Here is a 7,007-nt window from a genome sequence, read left to right on the forward strand (position 1 = left end):
TTAACCCCACAACAAATATCTTTTTGTGAACCTGGGGCCAGTATTGCATATTTAAGAGACTATCACAGGGTGTGGAGACTGTCTCAGGGTGAATACTACCCCCAAACAGAACCTCCTTTGCAGGAACCCATTTGTGGATCAAACCAATATTGTTCTGTTCAATAAACAGTGTGTAAACAAACCCCGGGGTGAACCAGGTGATCAGACCTTCCAATTCCTGACACCTAGAACACTATCTTTCATTGGACCGAGGGTACATTCATCCCCACCTCTCCCTCTCTCTCTTTTTTCACTCCTACGCTTACTCCCACCAGCGCTACTCTCTCAATTATTTATTTTTACAGCCATACCCCACTGAAAGCGCCTGGTACCATCCGAACCCAGAAGCTAAACAGTGGTGGGCCGGCCCAGTACCTGTCTGAGGAACTAACAGGGAAGAGTCGGTGCTGTAATCTATTCTATCGCTAGAGGTTAAAGCGCGGTGAGAGTTAAGCCCAATTGCTATTTCTTCTACCCCAGTTTCTAATTATATACCTGCTGTCCCCCATTTTTCCCTTCATTTCTTTAATTTTTACATCCTCAGAACACCTTGGGAGGTGTGTCCTGCGCCATCACAACTGTCACTTTCCTCCATGATTAACAATTTTCCAATGTCAATATTTTGCAATGTAAGAGGAACAGTTGATATATAATACGAAATAATTTTCGCTGTACGTATTTATAAACCCATTATCAGTTTGGGTTTCTTTTGATTTTTCCCTCGAAGTGGAGGGACCACATCTTTATCTTAAATGTTGTATCATTAAAAGTTACGTTTTAATATGTAGACACTATTACATTTGCATTATATATTATGTTGATTATTTACAAGTGTGCCCCAAAAAGCCTTGTCGGGTTCCCTTTTGAGTCACCTCCAGACTCCTTTCTTTCAGTTCTAACATTGAACTCTTCTTTTGGGAGCACCACCAACCGCAGACCACAGCCATAAAATCCTAGAGCCACGGTGTGCATGTTGGTCACTATAGATTCATACTGACCATTCAGTTCTAACTTTACCTGTGCCAATCCAACCCAACCCCACATGAGCTGCACAGCACCTAGTCAGCCATCAGCGGCACCACTGGTCATTGCAGCAGCCAGGTAGGTAACAGCATAAGCAGAGACAGTACAGTTATCACACAGGGAACACATACCCGCCAAGCTGCACAGTGCCTAGGCAGCCATCAGTGGCACCACTGGTCATTGCAGCAGCCAGGTAGGTAACAGTATAAGCAGAGACAGTACAGTTATCACACAGGGAACACCTACCCGCCAAGCTGCACAGTGCCTAGGCAGCAATCAGCGGCGCCACTGGTCGTTGCAGCAGCCAGGTAGGTAACAAATATGCAGAGAGTTCAGATATAGATTTTTTTTGCAATGCACTAGACAGGGGAGACACGGGGTTACATATGGCTGAGTGCACAAATGATTACCGCTTTTAAAAAACCCTGGAGATTTCTTACCAAATCTCTCACTTAGGGGGTTGTTTTGGTTCACTCTTTCTAACAAAATCCTTCTTAGATGGACAAAACCAAGTGCACTGCGGGTGGGGCAGATATAACTTGCAAAGAGAATTAGATTTGGATGAGTTATTTTGTTTCTGTGCATGGAAAATACGGGCTGCATTATTTTACACTGCAATATAGATCTCACTTCGATCTCACAATATAGATCTTACTACTTGTGTAGTAAAATCCTACACAAATCTAATTCTCTCTGCACAAGTTACATCTGCCGCCCTGCAGTGCACATGGTTTTATCCATCTAAGAAGGAATTTGACAGAAAGAGTGAACCAAAATAACCCCCTCAATCTCCTATTAATCCTATAAAATTTCCCCCATGTATCATATATTCTACTAATGCTTGAAAATAAAAGGAGTACTTTCATATCATGACATTGCACCGTTAATCAAGGTCTCAGGCATACAGTAGATGTTCACAGGAGAGTCGCCTGAGAGTTCACAAAGAATATACCATTGGGTCTGTTTCATTGAGTAATGTATTTTCTGCCTTAGACATAAGGGAAATGTGGATATGTAACTTTCCCATGCTGCAATTTTTTTTTTTCTTAGTGTCTCTACTTCTCCAGCAGATACTCAGAGTTGTAATGTTGGGGGTGCTGTGTCGATCCATGTCTGCAGCATGGCCTTCCTCACAACAGCGCAAATTATTAAAAGCAATATTCCACCCGCTGTCCCTCCAGAAGCATTCCAAACAATGCCCAGGAATCCCCAAATGGAACATAGTTCACTAGGTGTTCCAGTGTATATTTCCTGACCTTAAGCTAAAAATCTAGTTTATCTCTTTTTAAGGCTAAATACACCTGCCCCACTATTTGCAGTGTTGACCCTTTTTCAAGACCTTTGCAATGTGCAAGCTGTCAATCACCTTCTCAGCCACATACTGACCGAGGGCCGCCCATTCTAGGCTAATCAATGCTTGGTGTTTGTCAGAATTTGTGGGGTTTTGTTTGCCCGCCCGCCTCTTGAGGATCAACCACAAGTTCTCAATGGGATTAAGTCTCGGGAGTTTCCTGGCCCAAAATTTCAATGTTTTGTTCCCCGAACCACTTAGTATGCTGGAGAAGGCATATTCCTCACCAAGCTGGTCTTGAATGGTTGGGAGAAGTTGCTCTTGCACCATTCTTTATTCATGGCTTGTTCTAAAGCCCTGTACACATGCTTAGATTTGCTTTAGATTTGATGTTAGATTCGATTTTCTATTAGATCTGGCATTAGATCATCCCATTCGATTTGGCATTAGATCTGTACTTTTGCATTCGATTTCACAATGTAGGTACAATGTACTCATTTGATTTACTGGATCGAATTTGAGATTTCCTTGGCTGCACAGTAGATTTTTCTATTCGATTTTGAGAAAACGGGAGCGCGCATCGAATCGAATGCAGATCGAAAGTGTCCTAAAAACCATTCGATGTGGATTCGATTTTGCTTATAGAAGCAAAATCGAATAGAAAACAGGGAAAAATCTAAGCGTGTGTACACAGCTTTAGGCAAGTTGACTCTATTGAAGTTCTTGATGATTTGATTTGCTAAATGATTGAGGTGCAATCTTACTAGCAGCAATACCCTTGCTTGTGAAGCCCTTTTTGTGCAAAGCAATGGTGACTGCACGTTTCCTTGCAGGTAAACATGGTTAAATGATTTCAAGCACCAGCCTCCTTGTAAAGCTTCCAGTCTGTTATTATTACTCAATCAGCATGACCGAGTGATCTCCAGCCTTATTCTCATCAATACTCTCACCTGTGTTAAGGGGGAATTACTGACATGATAGCTGTTTATTTTGTGGCAGGGCTGAAATGCAGTAGAAATATTTTTGGGATTATGTTCATTGTCATAGGAAAGAGGGACTTTGCAATTCATCTGATCACTCTTCATGACATTCTGCAGTATTTGCAAATTACCATCATAAAAACTATGGCAGCAAACTTTGTGAAAATAAATATATTTGTGTCATTCTGAAAACTGTTGGCCATGACTGTACAGGATGCTGTGAGGGAAACACCCTGGAAACATGTGTAGACACCCTTGCCCCGTGTCTGTGCAGAACCCCTTGGGCACCCCCAATTAGGAATTTATAAGTCCAATTAGGATAATTTTGAAAATAATGAAATCATTTTTGGGAGTATAAAAAAATAAGTGGGCTCAGATTACGCCAAAATCAACTTTTTTGTTAGAATATGTGCCCCACATTTAGCGAGAGCACATTTATGGGAGCACAATGGGGCAGATGTATTAAGCCTGGAGAAGAGATAAATTGGAGATAAAGTGGAGATAACTTGGAGAGTTAACGCACCAGCCAATCAGCTGTGTTTGAAATATGACAGTTGGGATCTGATTGGCTGGTGCGTTATCTCCTTCCACTTTATCTCCAGTTTATCTCTTCACCAGGCTTAATACATCTGCCCCAATGGGAGGGTCCTTAGGGAGGCAAAGAAGTCTTAAAAATGTTAGAGCCGCCCCCTGATTTAATTACAGCTGTAATTCAGTTCAGGAGCACATAGCATACCTCCCAACAGTCCAGATTTTAGCGGGACAGTCCCGATTATCAGGGCCTGTCCCGCTGTCCCACCCGCGGGCGGCAGTGTCCCGCGGTGTGGGGGGGCTGTTGGGAGTCCCCCTGTCAGCTGCTAAGCTGTGGGGAATAAACGCTGTGCACAGCCAGGGGGCTGGGGGCATGGCTAGAGGCTCACAGAGCCTCTGAGTCATTCCCCCATAGCGGCAAAATGGGGGCGTGGCCTCGCGGGAGAGCCGCAAGTATAGGCCACGCCCCCAAATTAGCCCCCGAAAATTTCGGCGCGCAGCAGCGTCCCGCCTGCTAAGCTGCCAAAGTTGGGAGGTATGACATAGGGTTTACATTATTAAACCGTGTACACACTGCAGTGGTGTTTGCTGAAATCGCTGGCAATATGGTCGCTGGTGACCATATTGCCAGTGATGGGAGTGTGCCCCGGGGATAAATCGCCGGGTGCGCGCTCCCGTTTTCAGCCCCGTTCTAATCGCTGGTCGCAGGAGCATGCTCCTGCAACCAGCTGATTACCTCTGTGGCACTGCCGGCAGAGATTCCTTTTCATCAGCGACCATCTCTGGTCACCGATGAAAAGGGGGCATTGAGCGATATATCACTCGTTGATATATCACCTGGCGATATATCGCCCCGTGTGTACGCACCTTTAGAGTTTGCAAGTGTCTCTCTGATGGGGGTGAGATGCACAGTTTGAACCCAGTATAAGTAATTGAAGTGCCCACACATGGTGCGTTATGGGCTTGCGATGTGGGCTCCAGCACACATCACAACGCAAAGAAAAAAAGTATGTGCATCATGTACATTCTCTTTCAATGGTTCTGGTGACACAGCTCAACACTGGGATGTAGGAGGGTCCGAAGGAGCCAGGCACCTATCCTAAAGCTTTTAGTGGGTAGGCTCCTCCCCTACTGCATCCCGGACTCTTCAGTTCGTGTTAGGTGCCCACTGGAGTGGGTGCTATTCTAAAGGGCTGCGGGAGCAGCCGAAGAATTAGAGTAGTTAGGGTATTTTTATTATTTTATTAACTTTCACTCTAGCTAGGTAGGGTGGTTGGCGCCAAAAGTCACGGACCCCGCAGCAGCAGGGACTTGGTCTCTTCCCTCACTCTGTTTTGGCGCCATTCGAAACGCTTGCAGCGGAGCTGAGCTGGCTTACAGATCCTGACAGAGTGTTTGGATTTCCTGGGCATCGTTTCCCCGCATCTGAAACCAACAGACAGATAAGTGGCTGGGTGCATTGACTCTGTATAAGCGCTGTTGTACATTGTATGCACTGTGTGGTTACTTTACATCATGTCTGAGCAACAAGCTGTGGTTTTGGGGGAGGGAGCCCTTAATACACTGAGCGCTTGTAATGTTTGTACACAAAAATTTGTACCTGAGCAGATGGCCAAGGGGGGTTTGTGTATTGCTTGCGCTGCTGTGAGACCCATGGGGAGTTAACCCCAGAGGGCAGAGCAGATTGAACCCACGTGGGCTAGTGCCCTGGGCAGGTCGGTTAATGCTTTAGTGCAATTGCTGGACAGACAGGGTGATGCCTTGGTAGAATCTCAGAGACCTATGTCATCATCTCAGCAGTCCTCTGGCTCCTTGCCTCTTACCCAGGCAGATCCTGCCTTCATACAGGTGATGCAGGATACTGCAAAGGGGATCAACAGGTTTAGTGACTTGCTAGACAAAATTGATGTTGATGCTGTAGGGACCCCTAAAAGGTCTTACTCTGTGCCTTTATTGGTAGATGAAGAGGAGGGAGCATATGCAGACATTCCCTGGGAGCAGGGTGATGATTCTGAAGATTCCTCAGCCGCAGGGGTGGAGGATTTGATTACAGCTGTTAAACAGGCTTTAAAACTTTCAGTGGAGGATAAAACTCCTGCTAAAGGTGTATTTATACGGCAGCGTAAGGAAGCTGTTACTTTTCCTTCTGATGAAGGTTTACAAGAATTGTTGGAAGGGGCTTGGAAAACCCCTGATAAAAGGCTGCAGATGCCAAAGAGATTCTTAAGTCTGTACCCCATGCCAGAGTCTCATGCGGAGCTCTGGGAAAAAGTGCCAGTAGTCGATGCTTCTGTGGCGCGTCTGTCAAAAGCTACTGTATTACCAGTGCAAGGGGGCGCAGCTTTTAAGGATCCTGTGGACAAAAAGCTGGAGGGTAATCTCAAAGCTATATTTGAAGGGGTGGGATTCACCCTACGTCCTTATTGCTTCAGCCTGGGTCTCTAAGGCCATGATTGAGTGGGCCAATGATTTATGCACCATTTTACATGCTGATCCTTGTGTGTTGTTGCTGGCGGAGAAGCTTAAGGCAGCTGCAGAGTATGTGTTGGAAGCGGAAGAGGAAGCTCTCAAAATGGCGACCAGAGTTTCCACAGTGTCTATCAATGCCAGGAGAGTACTCTGGCTTAAGGCCTGGGAGGCAGATAATGAGTCTAAGAAGGCCTTAGAAACATTAGCTTTTAAAGGAAAGCTATTATTTGGATCTGAATTAGAAGAGATTATTAAGCAGGCCACGGGTGGCAAGAGTACCTTCCTGCCTGCCCCCGCAGCCAAGCAGACATCAAGATTTTCTGCTTTTAGGCCGTCCTTTCGGCCCTCCCCTAGAGGTGGTGCGTCCTTTCGAGGACAGTCATTTAGGGGAAAGTTTCAGTCCTCCAGGGGTAAGGCCCCAAAGTCAAAATTTGGTTCCTTTCACAAGAAACCTATCACCAAGGGAGAGGACAAACCCTCCGCATGACTGTCAGGGGATTTGCCCGGCAGTGGTAAAGGTGGGGGGTCGTCTATCACAGTTCAAGGAAGCATGGGCTTCTCTAGACCAGGATTCCTGGGTGTTAGACATTATAGCCCAGGGCTACAGAATTCCCTTCAAAGGTCTTCCTCCGAGAAGATTCATTCCCACAGCTTTACCAAAGGAAGCTCAGCTC

General features: G+C 45.7%; 1 pseudogene; it reads left to right on the forward strand.

The window, feature by feature from the left end:
- Positions 1–336: 336 nt before the first annotated feature.
- LOC146050860 (5S ribosomal RNA) lies at positions 337–455 on the forward strand (annotated as a pseudogene).
- Positions 456–7,007: the final 6,552 nt, after the last annotated feature.

Source organism: Crinia signifera, chromosome 12 (genome assembly GCF_055691185.1).
Source record: "Crinia signifera chromosome 12, ASM5569118v1, whole genome shotgun sequence".
Taxonomy (NCBI): Eukaryota; Metazoa; Chordata; class Amphibia; order Anura; family Myobatrachidae; genus Crinia; species Crinia signifera.